At 49.7% G+C, this 18,042-nt stretch overlaps 1 protein-coding gene and 1 long non-coding RNA gene across 9 annotated transcripts in view; one reads left to right on the forward strand and one right to left on the reverse strand.

Annotated features, from left to right (window-relative positions):
• The window catches only part of LOC121592902 (octopamine receptor Oamb), a 95,497-nt gene that overhangs the window by 14,005 nt on the left and 63,450 nt on the right, over positions 1–18,042 (forward strand). The window lies entirely within an intron of this gene.
• LOC121593424 overlaps positions 6,195–18,042 on the reverse strand; it is a 44,680-nt gene continuing 32,832 nt past the window's right edge. Inside the window, exon 3 of the long non-coding RNA XR_006004780.1 lies at positions 6,195–6,370. This is a non-coding gene — a long non-coding RNA (uncharacterized LOC121593424). The remainder of the gene's footprint in view (positions 6,371–18,042) is intronic.

Below are 18,042 nucleotides of genomic sequence, written 5' to 3' on the forward strand. Positions count from 1 at the left end.
TTTTCAAGCATCTAGCGTTCTAGCGTTGTAGCCCCAAGGCAAAATAACTCGAAAGGAATCAATTGCTTCGAATGTACTGTGAAACAAACATGCATTTTGAATAATGCCTGAAAGCACAGCTTTAAGGCACAGCATGTTATGATACTGTTTTTAACTCAAAATCTTGGTGTTCTCCAAAAATATGAAGTTTAATGCAATGTAATCAGTAACACGGACAAGAAATGCTGGTACGCTTATAGGAATTTTCTTCACTGTAAACGAGTTTGAGTTTGGTAGAGATAGACATCGCCTCGTTCGAGGAACACCATGTAGCATGAACAAAGCTAAAAACAATGTTAAACCAGCACTGAAATCATCTCTCTGTATGAGGAAAGAATCTGAAAGTATTAGCATTTTTTCCAAAGCAAGGCAAAGGAACAACAGGACAATGACGGGAAGCTGACACATGAAGTGAAAAAAAAGAAGATCTAAACCCTGCACCTACCTTTTTCTAGCGGTAAAACACACATACACAAGAGAGATCATTGCTGTGGAGCAAATTTCACCTTGCTTGATTTCCAACGCCCCAAAAACCCCACCCCACCGGCAAAGATTACAAGGGTGTAGGGTGTGAAAATTTGCAATACTCATGCGAAACCGTTTAATGCCGTAGGAAGCAAAGCAAAAAGCAAGAAAAAAAAACGGAAAAGAAAATGGCGCGAGCGCGGCAAACACTTGAGATCTGCACGACGCGGCGCCTGGCAGCGTGTTAAGCTGGCAGAATTGCTGTCAGTGTGCGCTCCCGTGGCTGTGTGTGCGGCTGGTTCTCGTGCCGCTACAGATGTGTGTTTGTGTGAAAAGCAATGTCAAGGATTTTTGGAAAAAAAAACTCCACAATCTGCTCCCCGTCTGAAATGGGTAAAGGTTTGTATGTTTTCTTTTGTAAACTCACTACTACTACCCTCCCATCCAACAAATATTGCATACGATATTGTGTGTGACAGCAGCAAACATTTGTACCAAAAGAAGAAAAACAAAACAGCAAAATATCGCGAATGTAGGTCTCCCACACTCTCCTATTACTTCTTGGCTCCATCCAAAGTCCCTTCAACGCTTTTCATAGTGCTTGAGGAGGAGGAGTCGTTTTCATAGTGCTTACGGAGGTGGAGGGCCCTCAGTGAACCCCCAAAATACACACGCACAACATCCGGAGACGCTCGGGTTTGGCAAAGTCATCCTAATCCTGCGAAACCATCACGGGCGCGCGTCCTGCCGCACCCGTAGGATTAGTTAGGGGCCCGAGCTGACGGGACGGTGGCGGTGGTGATGGCGCCTGTCGGGTAACATATGCCACGGCCGGTGCCTTCCAAACGCGAACGTTCGAACGTCATTAGCAGCAGATTAGCAGTGGAATTTGGCGGCTCGACATACTCAATTAAATCGGTCGCCATCTTGCTATAAAAGCGGCAGGGAGGGCACTGGAGGACCGTAATGTTGTGATGCGTTTTTCCCCTCCGCCCCTTGATACGTTGAAGTAAGAGACGAGAGCAATAGAAGAGTGCAAGTGTGGGTTATATTTTTGGAACCGAAGAGCGCAAACGAGTCCCACTGCTTCGGAGTTCCTTTGGCCTTTGGGCGGTAATGTGTAGATATTTATGAGAACTTTCCCCCTCGGTCGGGGAGAATCCTGTCGAAAGCGACGGTTGAATGGGGGTTGTACATGGCCCGGACTAGATAATGATATCAAGATAATTTCCCTCCCTTGCTACCGGTACCGCCAGACACTGGCTACAGTTTAGAACCACGGGCCAGACAACGGTGTCGTGTGGGATCCTTGCTGGAAATTCGAGGCATACAAACATGATTCTACAAACAAAAAAAACACCATACGCACACTTTGCGTAGCCCTGGATATATTCCCTGGAACGTCCTCCGTCAAATCCGGATGACAGATGAGCGTGTAGCAGCAGATGAGGCGTGTGTGTGGAAATATTTTCCCAAAACCTAATCAGTTAATTGAGCCAAGCCTGCCGCACTGTTGTTCGCAGCTCACCTAATGGATGCTGCAAAAACATCGACAAATTCCGAGGTAAACCGATCTGCAGGGGGAGGAATGTTCTGCTATGGCCTCGGGTTGTCCGGATGCGCGGTGTCCTCACTGCTCCGTCCTCCGTATTTTATCTCAGAATTTGCTCGGGTTCACACCGCGTCGGATGTCAATTTTCCGAAACCGTCTTCAGCTAACTCGAGGGCGGAGGGAGAGCGTGTGAGTGTGTGCGATGTTGGTTGTTGAAAATGTACGCCATCGTCGTATCCAGCAGACCAGCTGGAGCTAACGTGTGCTTGCGCCCCAACATGGCACAAGGAGCGTGCCAGCTCTCGGACGTACATCCGGCCGAGGACGTGTCGGGGTCTGACGATTCCGGCATACAATCACTCGCTTTTGTTCACATACACACATACACGTAACGATGTTGAAAACACAGCTAGATCAGGCAGAAACGTGTGAAAGATGGTGTGTAAAAATGGCACAGCGGCAGTGGAATAGTTTAATGTCATTTTCTGTAACAAATTTAACGCTTCCTTTCAGGGTTTGATGGGCGAACACTCGCACACACATGACTGGGCAAACGTGACGCAGGGAAGTTGCGTTACGGGAGTGTTGCGGGTTTGTGAGACCAAGAGACCTGCACTGAGCCGGAAGCAACGCACAATGATGTGCTTATGATATTCCTGGTTTTTGTTGGCCGCTGTTGAGTCAGCACTGCAGCCTGAGTACCTTTCCAACGCACAATTTCCGACGAATAACCCCGAAGCGACACCCACCTAATATCCCCGCCCTAATTGAAGTGGCATCGGTGGAAATGGAGGATTTTTAATTTCCCAATCCCTGGGCCCGACACAATCGAATCAAACTATTCCAGTGCGACCGCCCGCCAAGTGTTGCCCCATTTCCGACAAATTAGTCCGTCGCGAACGACTGTCCGGGACTGCCCGGGACTCATAGATGGAGGCGGTGGCGGCGGCGGCGTGCTCAATTTAAATAATTTGCCCTTATTACCTGGACAAACTTCGGCGCCACCTCTTTCGGGCCTTGCTCCTTCGGTTGGCGTTTCGGTCGTTTAATTTTGGGACGCGCGTCGGTGTGTTAAATCAAATCTGTGGACGCTGCCGCGCCTTCCGCCCCGCTCTGCGCCAGGGAGGAAAATTGAATTCAAAAGTCAGAACCGTGCTGGCGGGCGCCGGGGGTTGTTCACACGCTCCGGATGCGCTAGTCCGCGTTCCTGCTGGTGGCGGTGCGGGGATTTGGGATGCAAAGTTCCGGTACCTTTTTGCCCGCCGGCTAACACACTGCCAACTGCGAAAGAAACGCAACCTTTTCGGAGTCCTTACCGAAGTTGCGGATGAAGCGCACACAGGACAGAGCCCCGTTGGTCCCAGGCATACTAACGAAGGGAGATTAAATTAAAAATCGGCTCTCGGGCCGGGGCTTTCGGGGGCTTCGGACGGTCACTTCGGTCAAGGTGTTGTGTGGCGCTTTAGTGGCTCGGTGGGCTCGAAACGGCCGGCAAAGGGTGAGGTTACGGTGGGAACTTCGAGCCTAACGCCCACTCCAGTTTCCGGTTAATTCATTCCCCTGTTTAAGCTGTTTGCCAACTCCTTCCTAACTGACCTGATCCTCTGACGTTCGGAGCTCTTGTTTGATTTTGAGTTGCACGCAGACTGTTGGCAAAGTGTTTGTAGCTAAAAGGTGAACACAGATAAAGAAAACAACGGGGGATATTACTCGATTGGGCTTGGAAACACTTGGTTTCAAATATTTATTGGTCATAAGTGGGGATCAGAGTTTTAAAATTGCTTCAAATCCAAGGAAACGTGCGGGGAACGCCCCTGTACCCGTAACTATTAAAATGCTTGATGTTAGAAACTGCATTCAAGTCGTCAGAATATGAGGGGATCTCAGTACAGTTGAAGAATACATATATTGGTAGGGATACTGGCATAGGTAATAATAGCGTTGGCAACATACAATCGGTAGTAATAACTGTATTAGTTTCCTTGTTATGCTTAGAGACCGACTTATCTTCACCATAGTATGAAATCCTGCTCCAAGATCCAGTTATTCTATGTTTGTACTTATTTCTGAACAAATGATCGTATCCTTTGCCTCGATCCTCAATCTTTTCTCATCATTGGACAATGTATTGCACCAACATTCAGTAAGCCTGGAATTATTTCTGAACAGACTTCAACCTTTTGTTGTAAATAATTGAGATCAAGAAAAAGACGAGGAACAAGAAGAAGAAGAAGAGGGAGAATATAAAGAATAAGAAGAAGAAAAAGAAGAAAAACCCCAAACCTAACTTCACATATTTTATTGGAACAAAAGACAGCTACAGTCTAGTTTTGTGTAGATTTCATCTGCGAAATACTAAGATTAGAGCAGGCGTTTGCCCTTTGCTTGGCTACTTAACTACAACTGCTATCCTCCCCCCCCCCCCCTCATCCACCACTCGCGGCACAGTTACTGTCGGCGCATTGCTTAGTCAAAGCGCATCGCATGCTCGGATTGAACACGACGGCAGTAATAGGACGCCCGGGCCGGCGTGTCGGCTTACGGCGTGTGGACAACCGGCGCTGCTGCGAGTGTAATCAGATCGTGAGCATTGTAGCATCCCGCGAGTGAGCCGGTTCCGGTTCGGTGCAGATGTTTCGTGACATTCCATCAAGCACCAAAATGGCGGTGGCCGCTTACGGTTTATGTTTCACGGAGTCCGCGAAAACGAGTGCGCGCGCGCGCGCTCCTACGCACCCTCTTGCACACGCACACCCTATGACGTGGGTCCGCGTGCAAGCCAGTCAACGGCTTATTCTTTGGGAGGACCTTTTTTTCCGCCCGTCGGACAAACCTGCCAAGGTCAAGGGGTTTGGTCGTGTTTTTCTTTTGCTGCGGCAAAGGACAAAAAGTGAAGCGAGTGCCGGCGCAAAGCACGTGGCAAGAAACCTCATTTCGGCTTAGGACGGCCTGTCAATAGCTGGACATAAACAAAATCGGCCAGTAGCACACAACGCACAGCAAGATGTCTACGGGCCGGCGCTCTTTTGTTTGCGCTTCGAGGAGACAGTGAAAAGGATACATTTTCGCAGGGGGGAGCAGCAAGCCATCTGAAACAAAAAATCTGACAGTTGAGAAAACAAACTCCCCAAACTCTCCGGTGTCTCTCTCTCTCTCCCTCCATTTCCGTCGCTGTATCCACCCATCACGTGAAGTGATTTATACTTTAGGGTTCAACCTCCCCACTTGTTTCGGAAAGTTCGGGGTTTCGGGGGCCCACTGTTTGTTTGTTTGCATTTCATCTGATTGCTTGTCCTGCCCGAGGCCTTAAAACCCGGGCCCGGGTTGACTGTGAACCGCGGACCACGCCCGTCCCGTGATGCTTTGCTCGCCATCAAAGCCGTCCCGCTCTCCATCCAGACCAAACCAGCAAAAAAAAAACAACATAAAACCCTGTCGAAAAGCGTTTGATGGCTTCCGGACTGCGGCCAACCGGTGCCGCGAATGTGGGAAATTGTTTTTCCTCCTGCCTTTCTGTGGTGCTCCGCGACCACGGAGCGATGACGAGCTGTGAAAATGTTTACACATTACCGGTCCCGGGCGGCGAGTGGATGCAAAAACGCCAAGCGAGCGCCCCCTGGCTGGCTGTCTGCGGGGAGCGAGGCTTTTGCGCGTAAGTTTTTACTTCTTAATTAAGTTTGATGGGTCGCGTTGGAAGATTTGACGTCCGGCGAGCAAGCGAACGTTGCCTTAGTGACACAGGGGGAGAGCGAAATGGACCAAAAGGTGCAGCAAGTGCATCCGGTTGTGTGTTGCATAATTAACGTGCGTTAAAAGTGAGTAGCCTTGAGCGACTGGAATTCCACTTGGTACGAACAATAAATAGCCGGTTGCGTACAGAAGCGTACGAGGATGTATATGTCCGATAGGTTATTAGATTATAGAATAAGGAAACAGAAACAGAATAGAATAGAGCAATTCCTGGAATGCAAACAGAAAAGCTTCACAGTTGAATAACTTTTACAGATAGCAGCACTGCAACGAATATTTGAGACACTCATGTTTTGAGGCAAGTCATATCGATTCCTGGACTTGATAAACCCATCAACCGAGCCATGCTCTCAAACTGAGAAAGTTCCACCTGCTGCTTCGCATTGAATTGCGTATAGAATTGGAGGAAAAATGGGTACAAAAAAAGAGAAACCAATGGCAAACATTTTTACTTTCCTTCCTTACCAAAGTAAAACTTCGCGACTAAGTTGTTTTGCGGAATCGCTGAGGTTCATACCTTGCCAAACATGGCACAAAAAATATCCTTCCTGTGGCAGCAGTGTCCTTCGAACGAGAGAGAGAGAAAGAGAGCGAGAAAGAGAGACTTAGAGAAAGATAGCATGGAGTGCTGAATGTTTTTAAGCAGCTTACATTCCGAGAAGGTAGGGTAAAGCCTTACCATTTTCTGTTTTACGATTTAATTGACCATTGAAATGGGTACGAACATACACACACAGTGGGCTGAAGCGGCGCAAAAACGAAGCGCAATAAAATAATTTGGCTGGACAGCCCACGATAAACGACGCTTCTGGCGAAGGAAAGTGTTGGCGAGTTTTGCTACACACCTTTACGCGCTGTGTATTAAAATCGGAAGCTGCTGAGCGCATTAATTAATGCCTGTTTTTAATACGAGCGCCCCCCAAAACGCGGCATGTCCGTACGCTTCCCCGGACGCTGGTAAGAATGTTCAATGCCGCAAGATGTTGGCTTGCAAGGAGGCTCTCCCAGCAGGCCAGCAGCTCCCGCCAGCGGCTAATTTATCGCCCTGCTGCTGAAGTGCGCTGCCCGCAAGCGCTGACGGCCGCCAGCTATGCGTATCGGTTGCGTATTTTCACCTCGGCAGCCGCCCGCCGGGACGGTCCGGGCATTCTTGACGAGTTTTCGCACGCATTCCGCGTGGGGCGTGGGTGTTGGAGCGGGCGCGCTATATTATTATTGCTGCTTTTTATTGTCCCGGCCACCGTTCTCGAGTCCTCGTGAAGGCGCGCGTGATGGAAGCGCCAGTCGCACGCAAGACCACGTAGGAGGTGGTGGTGGTGGGCAGGCGAGGCAGGATGGGGAGTTTTTATTTCACATTCAGTGCCGGGGATCGGGTGTGATAAATAAATATATATATATAAATATATATATATACACCTTCTTTTCATTTCATTCTGTAATGGGATATTCTATCTGTGGTCGTTGCTTGGGTTGCGCCGGCCTTGCCGCAAGCAGGTCCCCTCGAGGATTCTGGTGGGTTGGGACGAGAGGGGTGGGTGGGAAGGGGAGATTCATGGAGGGCAGGGTGCCAAGATAAGGCAGCCCGGGACATTTTAGAACGGTTTTACCTTTTTGATGAAGCAGTAGCTGCTGCTGCTTCCTGGAAGCCTGCAAACGATCGGCTGGCCCGGGCCCGGCGTAGGTCGTTACGCCGTAGCAGCAAAAGCGGCCCCCGTGGGGTGGCGTAAGGTTTGATTGTAAAGTGTTTTAGATAGCCGTATGACAGGTCTGAGGTTGTCGGCGTGGCTTTGGATTGGGCTCGGGGAAAGCCATTCGGGGGAAATGCTACGCCACCCCGGAGCAGTAAGGCTAGCTTTCTGCTGTGAACTGCGCAATACTATTTGAAACGTTTTACATTTAGCGCTTAGCGTTTGTTCAGGGGGGGGGGGGTGGGGGGGGAGTACGTTTGTAGCAAATTTAAGGACTGAGAGTTCTTTTAATAGAATTAGAAAACCAGAGGATTAAACGGAATTCTCCATGTATCTGACTGTGACAATTCTACACTAATGAACATAATTATACGCTCATTAGATGAAAGCAAAAGTGCACCTAACCGTGAGCATAAACGTATAAAACAAAAAGAAGAAGAAGAAGAAGAAGAAGAAGAAGAAGAAAAAGAAGAAGAAAAAGAAAAGAAAGAAAATAGTGAACATTTAGAGTATAAGAATGAAAAGGAAAAGAAGAAGAAGAATAAGAAGGAGAAGAAGAAGAAGATTTGAAAGAAACAATGAAAAAGAGGAAGAAGAACAGCAGGAAGAACTAAGAAGAAAATAGAGAGAATAAATAGGTCCAAAATTCAAAATGTGGTGAAGAGAAATAAGAAATACCAAATTATACCGAAATACCGTGAGATTTTCAAACCTTTCTCGTTTTTGTGTAACTCAATGGATCAAAGGAAAAGCTTCATCAAATTTACCAGAGCCTTTGGCTAGAGGCAATATAAATGTTCCTCCTAAAATGTTTCGTAGCTACAAGCTAATTTGCACTGACTTAAGATCGCCGAATGCTGAACTCTCGTTAATGTAATATGTGTTCTGCGTTTTAGTCTGTCAGTAGCCTACAAATGTTCACAAGAGGGTTTTTAAATATTGCACTCCACGTTTACCTAGCTGTTTGCAGATTGTACATTTTTCAAAGTTTTTTCAGTTTAACGTTCATGCCAGTGATAAGGCCACTTGTCTTGCCAATCAGTTGAAATGTGAACCATAAACAACCATAATATCAAAAATCAACTGACATAAAACTCTAACCACCGCCACATTACCCCATTTCCTTCCAGTCGGAGTAGTAGTAGCAGTAGCAGCTGGGGGTTGTTCTCGAGAGGAAAATGCACAATTAAAAACCCGAAAGCAATTTCGACCATGTTTTCGCATCACCAGCAGCAGCAGCAGCAGCACCGTTTCAACAGGGATCGTTTACAGCGAAACGTGCTGCGAACGCATGCAATCGGCCCGATGGTCAGCGTTTACGATCGCCTCGTGCCTTTACCGATGCCGAGGGCCGGTTACGGGACGGTAAAGACTTAATTGTTAGAGAAAGATGTATGTGTGTGTGTGTATATATGTGTGATAGTGTGTTAGTGGTTGAGGGCGCTCTTCTAGCAGCCGATCTCTGGTTGTGATTTATTATGTTTTATATTTTTCTCCGTTAAACGCTTCAAACATCATCATTTGCAGTCTCTCTCACACACACACGTACACATAATAAGGTTTAAACATTTCTAGCGAAAACGAGAAGCGCAAGGGAGGATCGGAGCGGAAAACTTCGGACACCCGTATCCGGTACCGAGGCGGAAAAAGGCTGCGACAAAAAACAAAACAAAAAAACACCATTCCCATTGGGTTTTGCGGGATTTTCATCAGCACGGCGGCGGCGGCGGACGGAAAGCGCCCGGTGGAGAAGACCAACGAAGCAATTTATTTTTCAAAAAGTAATGAGAAAAGGCAATGGGACACAGTGTCACCGGGCTCGGCGCTCTGTCGGTGTGAAATAAAACGGAAATAAAAGCTTAAACACCTTTTTATCTTTCGCCCCTTCGCGGCCTCGGTGTGCTGCCTTTCGTGCACCAGTGGCTCGAATGTGCTTTCCGCCTACCCCTTCCAACCTCCCCCCCCAAAGGCAAGGAAAAGCGAGCCCATTTGTGGTGGTGTAAGGGGGAGGGGGGAGGAGAGGAAGCCGGTGGTGCGGGTTAATAATCTAAAAAGGTGACATACGGAAAGCCCGAAACAAAAAATCAAAATAAAAAAAAGGAAGAGAAAAGTCCTGTCCACCCAAGGACCGGCCAGGCCCAGAACAGTTCGCACGAAGCGATTAGAGCAGCGAAAGGAAAAGTTTTTCGGACGTGTTTTCGTTGCTCCCGCGGTTTCCCTCCCGCATTCCGTCCGGTGGCGACACGGAGCAAAGGGAACTCGAACAGGGAGGACATTTTCGGTTGAAATTCCATTGCTAGAACTTTCCCCATTTCCACTCACTGTTTGTTTCTGCGTGCATGTGTGTGTGAGTGTGTTTTGGTTTGTTGTGTGTTCTAGCCACCCCCCCCCCCCCCACACACACACATACACACATTCTTCCCATTTTCGCAGGGTTTTGTTAAAGCAAACCCCAACATCCCACTAATAAGACAGTTTCGTCAAACGCGCTGCCTAACTTCAGGCGTTTGTTGCGGTGGCGGCGCCGGCAGATTGCATACATTTTTACACGCATTAATCCACTTAGCAAACAAAAAGGCAGGTGCCGCCGCCCTGCAGCTGGACCAAACCAAACTAACAAACATCCCCCAACAAAGGGGATGGCAGGAGGGGCATTTGAAGCCGAGAGGGAGTGTAGCAAAAGGTCACCCGGGAAATGGAAAATAGCAAGCAGCGTTTGTCATTTCCTAGCTCCCACTAGGAAGGGGAAAATTTCGGTGTGTGTGTGTGTGCCCAATTTTCCTCCCTTCACTGGACAGGCCGCCATCATTTGCCTCCTTCCCCCCGTCCCCCTATCCACTTCTGTTTAATGACCTCTCAAGGCGGGCAGCATCGTTATTATTACTTTTCAACCTCAGTAACCGACGCAACATGCCCTGCTCTGTCCCTTCCTCCTCCTAGCACCCACTCCTCCCTCTCCTCCCCACGGCTTGCTTGCAATTGAATGTCAGAAGGACGATTAGCTGTATTGTTTCCAGCTGCTGTCACAAGTCCTGGCAGCCGTGATTGAGGTTATTTGGCACCTCCCAGAACAGGGGGAAAAACGACCCCACGACCGAAGCGAGGCTTCCGGGTGGCCAATTGAGACCGATGGGAGAGGTGCGCGAGGTGGAAAATTAGTCACTCACTTTTCAACTCCCAAGACGAAGGGGGGGGGGGGGGAGGGATTGAAGGGGTGTTTATAGTGAGGGAGCGTTGGCGGAGTCAGCGTTGGCGGTGGAAAATTCCTTCACTTGCTAATAGAAGGGAATTCGTCCCCCGTCGTCAGTATGCGCGAGCGTGCGAACCCCCTTCCCACTTCATCCCCCCCCCCTCCTCTCTCTATACACTCCACCAAATGATTATGTGTTTGTGCGTGTTTGTGTGTGTGTGTGTGTGCACTTGTAAACAATTTGATTTTCCACGAAACAAATCCACCTCTCTAACGCCAACTCCTCCTCCCCCACACACCCCTTCCGTTCTGTATTGTTACCACCGCAAACGCTCGTCAATGTGTGCATGAAATCAAATTTCCTGCTGATCGAACGGTCGATAAGCGGTGAGTCACCGGAAGTTCGCTCCGGAAAATTGCACCCAACGATAGGGGTGGGGGGAGGGGGGGGGGTGGTTGGAGTGGGAAACTTAATTAGCCATCACCTCCGCTCCTTCTCCCCCCCAAAAAACTGGGTGAAGTTATGGACTGATTTGAACGCGTGCGTGAAGGAAGCCGCGAAACACCTTGATGGAAAGGGGGGGGGGGGAAGGGAGGAGGGTGGTTCGGGAGAAGCTAGAGCGTGTGGCTGTGGGATACGTTTTCATAACGATCCGAAACATGACACCATCAATTAAGCTGTCTCGCTGTGATCATCTACTTCCTCCCTCCCACTCCCCGCAGTCTTGGGGGTTTGCCGCGTTTTTTTTTTGAATATGCCGCCCATAACACCCTTATTCTTAACGGTGGAGATGGAATTAAGAAGAGAACGAGAGAGAGAGAGAGAGAGAGAGAGAGAGAGAGAGAGAGAGAGAGAGAGAGAGAGAGAGAGAGAGAGAGACATTTTTCCAAGCGCAAATCCCTCAAATCCGTTCGCGGCGAATTAATAGTGTTACTCACAGCCGAGATGGCGGCCGGCCGACGGGGTGAAAAAAGGGAAAACGCGGAGGGAGGAGGGGCGAATGGGTGAGGGTGTGCGCGGCAGTGTGTGAGCGTTGTGAACCGCGAACCGATGTGTGTCTGTACAATGTACGCTGGCAGGCCGGCTCGCTGATCGGGCGATGAAGATCTCACGCGCCGTCTCAGCGACTCCAGCGAGCGCTCGGCATCGTGCAAGGACCGATCACGTTGTTGCGGGAAGGTTGGGGCGGCCGGGGGCGCCCGAAACGCTCCGTGCGGTTAAATGATCGCTGCAGGCAGGCGGGGAGCAAACGGGGAACCGAAGGGAGCGGGCTGCCCCGTCGTTGGTCTGGTGATGGGCGGGCAACAAAGTGTGCCCGACTTTGAGGTTGCCACTGTTTTTGTTGTTGTACGGCTTGCCGTCGTCGCTGTTGTTGGTCATGTTATTGTTGCTGTAGTAGTAGTTGTTGTTGTTGTTGCTACCCGCAGCTCGTGGTTTTGGCGAGTAAATGTCCTCCGCAAACGTCACTTTCGTTGCTCAATCGGTGCAGTTAGTGCCACACGACACCTTCGGATGGAGGGAGGGAAAGTTTATCTCTTTATTTCCATTCCCCCTTTCCCCCCCCCCCCTCCCTTAGCATATGCAGCATTAGGTTGCGGGACCGCGAACGTGGGTGAGCAATGTCTGGGGAGTTATTACAGGGCCTGTCACCAGCTTCCTCTTGGCCCACCGATCGGCGTTACGCTCTTTGCTGTGTAGTGTGTTTGAGCGCTGAAGTTGTCGCAACATGGACCGAGCTGGATCGAATAACACACACACACACACACAGTGGATAGCCGCAGTCATCCATGCGATTAATAGCGTTATGATGCGTGTCATCCACGCGAGAGCTCCCCCGGGCGAGCCACGGCGATCGTCTTTCGTCGGCCGTCTATTGTCGCACTTTAAAACAAAACAAACAAACAAACCAAAAAAACCAGCAACAGCTTGAAAGTGTGTGGCCCCCCGGGCGTGCTCCTCAACCTGACACCGACGGGCTTCCCGGGGCTGGGAAGAGGACGGGGAAAGGGATGGGTTTGCGAAAGCCAACCGCGTTACGCGGTTTGCTTTGCGCAGGGAGCAGAAGAATCACTTCCCCCATCGTGCCCTGGTGCTGCAGCCGATGTAATCTAAGCGGCCGGGCGCAGCACAAACTTTGAAAGGGATTTTTCGTTTGTTTTGCGCCAACCTCTCCCCCCCCCCCCAGGGCGGTAGGGCTGCACCACGCGAAATGTGTTTTCCGCGGATCGGATTACTGCTGCTCGCACCGCGCACGCAGACACGCACCGGTTGGTGCAGCGCTGGCCGGCTGCTGCAACCGTGCACGACCCTGACCCTGAGCCGGACGGTAAAGGAAGCGTGGGGAGCGGGAAGGAAGTAGCACTCCCCCGCCCATTCGCAGCGTGCTACGCGGGCGAGGCGGTCGCCGTGGCCGAATAAAGTCATCTCGAGCGCGGCAAAAAATGCTGCCCGCTCCGTGGGAGGCGGCGCAAGGAAAGGCAGGGAAGGCGGAAATAATGCGCGGGTGGGCGTACGGGCTGGCAATTTCGGTCGACCGGTGTCGCGAGCGTGTGAATCGATCCGACGGCCGATGGTGGCGTGTGGCGCGAGTCGATGCTGTAGGTAGAGCCAGTACGAACGACAGCTTACTGGGGGAGGTGGACGAGTGCAAGAGGCAAGGACAGTAAGCACATGGGCCGGGAGGTATGAAATGTGGTGAGATAGAGGAAAATCGGACCCAATTTATGTCACTGCCAGATGGGCTTCTCTGGCCAGGGATTGGCAATCTTTCTCAACAAATGGACGATGTTTCAAAATGCTCAATTTTGAATAAAACAAAACCTAAGCCGTGGCTGTGGCTGTTTTAAAGCAAACCTATTGCTCGTGCATGTCATAAATGGTACTCTTCCCCTACTTCCCAGTCTTGGATAACCAACGAGTCCCGAAGACATTCAACTACGAATGACAACTCCACGTCCGTGTTTGCCATGTGATATTCGGTTAGGAATAAAGGGAATGCTTGCCATCATTCTTTAAATCCTACATCCTCTGTGAAGTCATGTGCTGGGATTTGGAACCTGATAGAGGAATTGACTATGGAAGCGATGGCTCAAGCTATCCAAAACATTGCAGTTCATTGTAATTGATGCTTCAAATTGGAAAGATCCCTTCCCCAACGTGAGGATTTATTGAATTTGTCATGTGATTCGTGATTCGAAGTCATTCCAGTAACTTGGTTGTTCGTCTCGCCAGCTTTACCAAGAAGAACATTATCCGAATTTTGCATTTATTTGCATGTCTCATCATCGATTATAGGATCACAAAGAAAGGACGATTTCTGGAGCATTAGTGCTGCAATATATCTCTCGTAACATATTTTTTTCCACGCACACACTCATTGGGAGTGTCTAAAAACATAACGAACTGGATTTGAGATAAAAACCCAACGCTCCAACTGCAAATGGAGTTGTCCATTTGTCAAATAGTGATTCATTTCGCTAAAGTTCCGCACTCCAAATGTTCTACCTTAAGCTAACTTACTCTAAACTCACTTTGGTTTACACGTACCAAGTACAGTGGAATGTCAAGTCGATTGCATATGGTCGCTGTACTGCACTGCCTCAAGGGTTTCTCAGTTTTTGACGACATCCTAATTCCGGTTTCTACAGCACCTCTCGTAGGCCTGTGTGGAAGAACTTTGCACGACCGCTGTGTTAAGCACCGTCCGGATGATTCCCACAATTCCAACGGAAGTGTTGGTGAAGGTCGTCTGTCGTGCGAGGTAGCGGTAGATTTGCCGGGAGAGTGAGACATCGTGCACCCGGCCCTGCCGCACTCCGCGCTTATCGATGGGACGCTTACGGGGCTTGCCTCGAGCGTGCTGCAGCAGCTGGCAGACATGATGCCGATGAAATGTTTAGATTAATCGCTAGCTCACTTTTTGACAGATGGTGATCGGAGGAGGAGAAGGAGGAGCAGGATGGAATTGCTTCCAAGCAGCCAGTGTTGTATCAGCGCGCTACATCTAATTTGCCTGCAGTTGTTGTAGTTTCGTTGCAATTACCACAAGATTATTGCGTTAAGCGTTTACCGATCGGTGAGTAGCTTTGTGTAAAACATCTGCATGTTTGGCTGTAATTCACATTTGCACTGTTTCAAACAAACAGTTCGTTTCGCAAACATTCGAATTTCTTGCTAGAAGAGCTCCCCGATCGATTGCCCTTGTCGGTTTCCCCTGATTTGGTGTGTGGAGCTCGGCGCTGGCTTTGCCGAGGCTTCCTGGTTTCGCTTTGCCGCTTATGAAACTAACCAGCATTCCCACCCATCCCACCACTCGCACAATTATTGACAGCTGCTAGTCAATCATCGAACACTCCACCAACACTTTGCTTGGGACCGGGAGCGGTCGACGGGTGACCTCGCGCCGGTTCTTGCCACTCTGGACCTTTCAATCGGAGCGTTGCGTCGGCGTCAGCTTGCGTGATCATGAAAAGCCGCACCAAAATGACACACACACACACACAAAGTCGGGCAACCGACGGGAGGGGTGGGCTGCGACGCGCGGTCAATAGCCATACCAATAATAATTTCAAACTCCAAATCGCGCCCTCTGCCACCGACGCGTTCGTGCGAAGGCGCGCCGCGGTCAAACGCAAATTTAGCAGCACGATTTAGACAAGTCCAGCTTCTAAACCCCCACACGCCACACAGCCTTTCCCTCCTCCACGGCTAGCAGGTGGACCTGTTTATACGCGGGACAGACAGAGAGAGAGAGAGAGAGAGAAAGAGAGAGAGAGAGCCAGAGAGAGAGAACTGGCGAAGCGAGGACACACACCGGTGGACGGTGGATTTGACGCGAAGTGCGATGGGAATGCTTGTCCGTTGTTTTCGACGCTTAGTTTCATTTCAATTTACAGCTTGTGTGTGAGTGTGTACGTGTTGAGCTGCGATTGAGAGGTGATGGTTTAAGATTTGTTCCTCCCTGTAACGCTTCCTCCAGCGAGCGCGCGTCTCCTTTCCCGATACGTCCAGCAGGGTTTCCCATAAACATCGCATTATGAGCGAGCCCGTACTTTGGCGAAGGCGATCTGGGGGAACAAGGGGCTGGTTGGCTGGGATGTGCAAGAAACAGACACAGGCACACATAATTGCACACGATTGATGTGGATATAAGTGCGCTGGTAAAGCAAGCAGGGTGCACTGCAGGGGTTTTCCAGGAATTCAGGAAAGGATAATGTCGGACCGAAAATGTTTCTTTTAATTACATTTAGTTATTTTATTTATTTTATTTATCAAAAGCAATAACGAATGTGTGCTAGTAGATAGGACTGATTGAGCTTCGATGAGGTGCATGTGTTACTAACAAGATTATAACTAGTGATGGGCATTATGGATCGGAACGAGCGAGTGAGTTAAATTAAATCATGAAAACGATTTTTCAACGAATTTAGAGGATGTTCAGGACGAATCATTAGCTCATTTTACAACTTTTGAAGAGCGAGTTGATTCGTTTATGACTCCGAGAAAGTAGAAGAGTTAAAAAGAGCCTAGTAAGCCTCTGGATATAAAAGCGAAACTATGTGTCATTTTCATAGGAAGATGTATTCCAACCTCGAACAAATAGAAGGAGAATAAGAAAGAGTTTAAAAATTAACTCACTAGTCCAGCTCATAAGCTCTGAGTAAAACAAACGCTAATAAGTAGTGCAATTACGGAAACAACACATTCGATTCGAAGCATTGTGTGGATTTGGGTGCTTTTCCAGATTGCCGGTTCAAAGCTGTACTTCTTAGGAAGCTGCACATTGGAGAGGGCTCACTATAGTTTGCAATAAAATGAATAGTTACAAGCTGTGTGCCCTGGCTTGCCTGTTTTTCGAAGGTGTCCAGCAACCTTCAAGAAGCTTCAATCTAGTCACAGTTTACACGCGATCCAGCGGCCCCTGCTCTTCCCGCTAAACGTGTGCGCAAGCCACAGCGTGCGTCGGCCGGCCGGGTTGTGTGCTGGGGGGCGAGAAAAGCGGCCGCATAATAATAGTAATAACGCGAATCGGTCAGCCCGGGGACATGACAGGGGGCAAGCGAGAACAACAACACTAGAAACAAAAAAAAACAACAAATAACACAAAAAAAACATACACACCACAACAAAGCACACATAGGCACCCGGTCGGGACAAAACAAAAGAATGCACAAGTCACCATGCGGGCACGGGGGAGTTGGGGAGGTGGCCACCCCGTTCGGCCCACGGCATTAGAAGTTGCGCGGATGCGTGTGTTAATTAAGACGGCACGTTCGCGAGGCTTAAGAAGGCCAGCCCGGCCTGTCATGAGGCGCCTGACAGTAGGGAAAGCAGGTGGGCAGTGTGGAAGAGGGGGAAAGGGGGAGGGAAGAGGATTGACCGATGACAGCTAGCCGCCATCGATCGCCATCGGAATCGGTTTTTGGGATCGGAACGGTGATAATGATTCGGACGATGACGATGGTTACACAGATTGCTTGCGAGCGCCCTTTTCTTTCTCTCTCTCTCTCTGCCTCAGTGTCTCTTTCTCCTTCTCTCTGAGCTGCTTACAAATGGAAGGCACTGTGTGGTTTATAATTTTGCCTGTATTGATTATTTCACTTGGGACGGCTGCGAGGCCCGTCTTTTTGTAGCGCTGCGTTTGACCCGATGACACAGCGTAAAGCGAGTGTTTGTATGCGGTGCGATTTTATGTGGACCCGTGTGGGGTTGAAGTGCGTCCCGGAAGGGGGTCGATACAGCGTGCCATCGTAGCGTGGTGCTTGGCAAACACACACACACACACACACACACACGCAAAGACAAAATCCACTGAAACGTTCTGGCATGTGTCGATTTTGGAAGGCACCATGCGTCCATCCCGGCGAAGCGACCCGATGCGCAAAACAGGGCTGCCCAAAATGTTGCAGGTTATGCGTGTGAGTGTACCGTACCGAATCGTATCGCATTAACATAAATCAATCCTCTTATCGGAATGGCACGGAGCAGGCCAGGTCTCGTCGCCAGCCGCTCCCCTGAAAAGGACAACTAGCGCACCCCGAAACTAGAGCACACTAACTTCTGCCCGGGCCGAGGGGCCGGCGGTACGTGCTGATGGTGCGCCCGGTACGGCTTGGTGATACACCATCCAACTTCCAAACCGCCTATGGAGACTTGCGGCGGTGCGGGACGACGAACCATTTACTCGCTCGATGTTTTATGCAATTCGCATCGATCGGCCCCCGGTCTGGCGCTCCCAAAACCGTCGTCCTTCGACATTATCATAAACGACGTAGCAGATTCGGACACTTTCCCGGCATTCGGCTCTGCGGGTTGGAATGCGTTTCGGGCACCGTGTGTGGTAGCCTTGGCTTTGTGC

This window comes from Anopheles merus, chromosome X, assembly GCF_017562075.2.
Source record: "Anopheles merus strain MAF chromosome X, AmerM5.1, whole genome shotgun sequence".
NCBI lineage: Eukaryota > Metazoa > Arthropoda > Insecta > Diptera > Culicidae > Anopheles > Anopheles merus.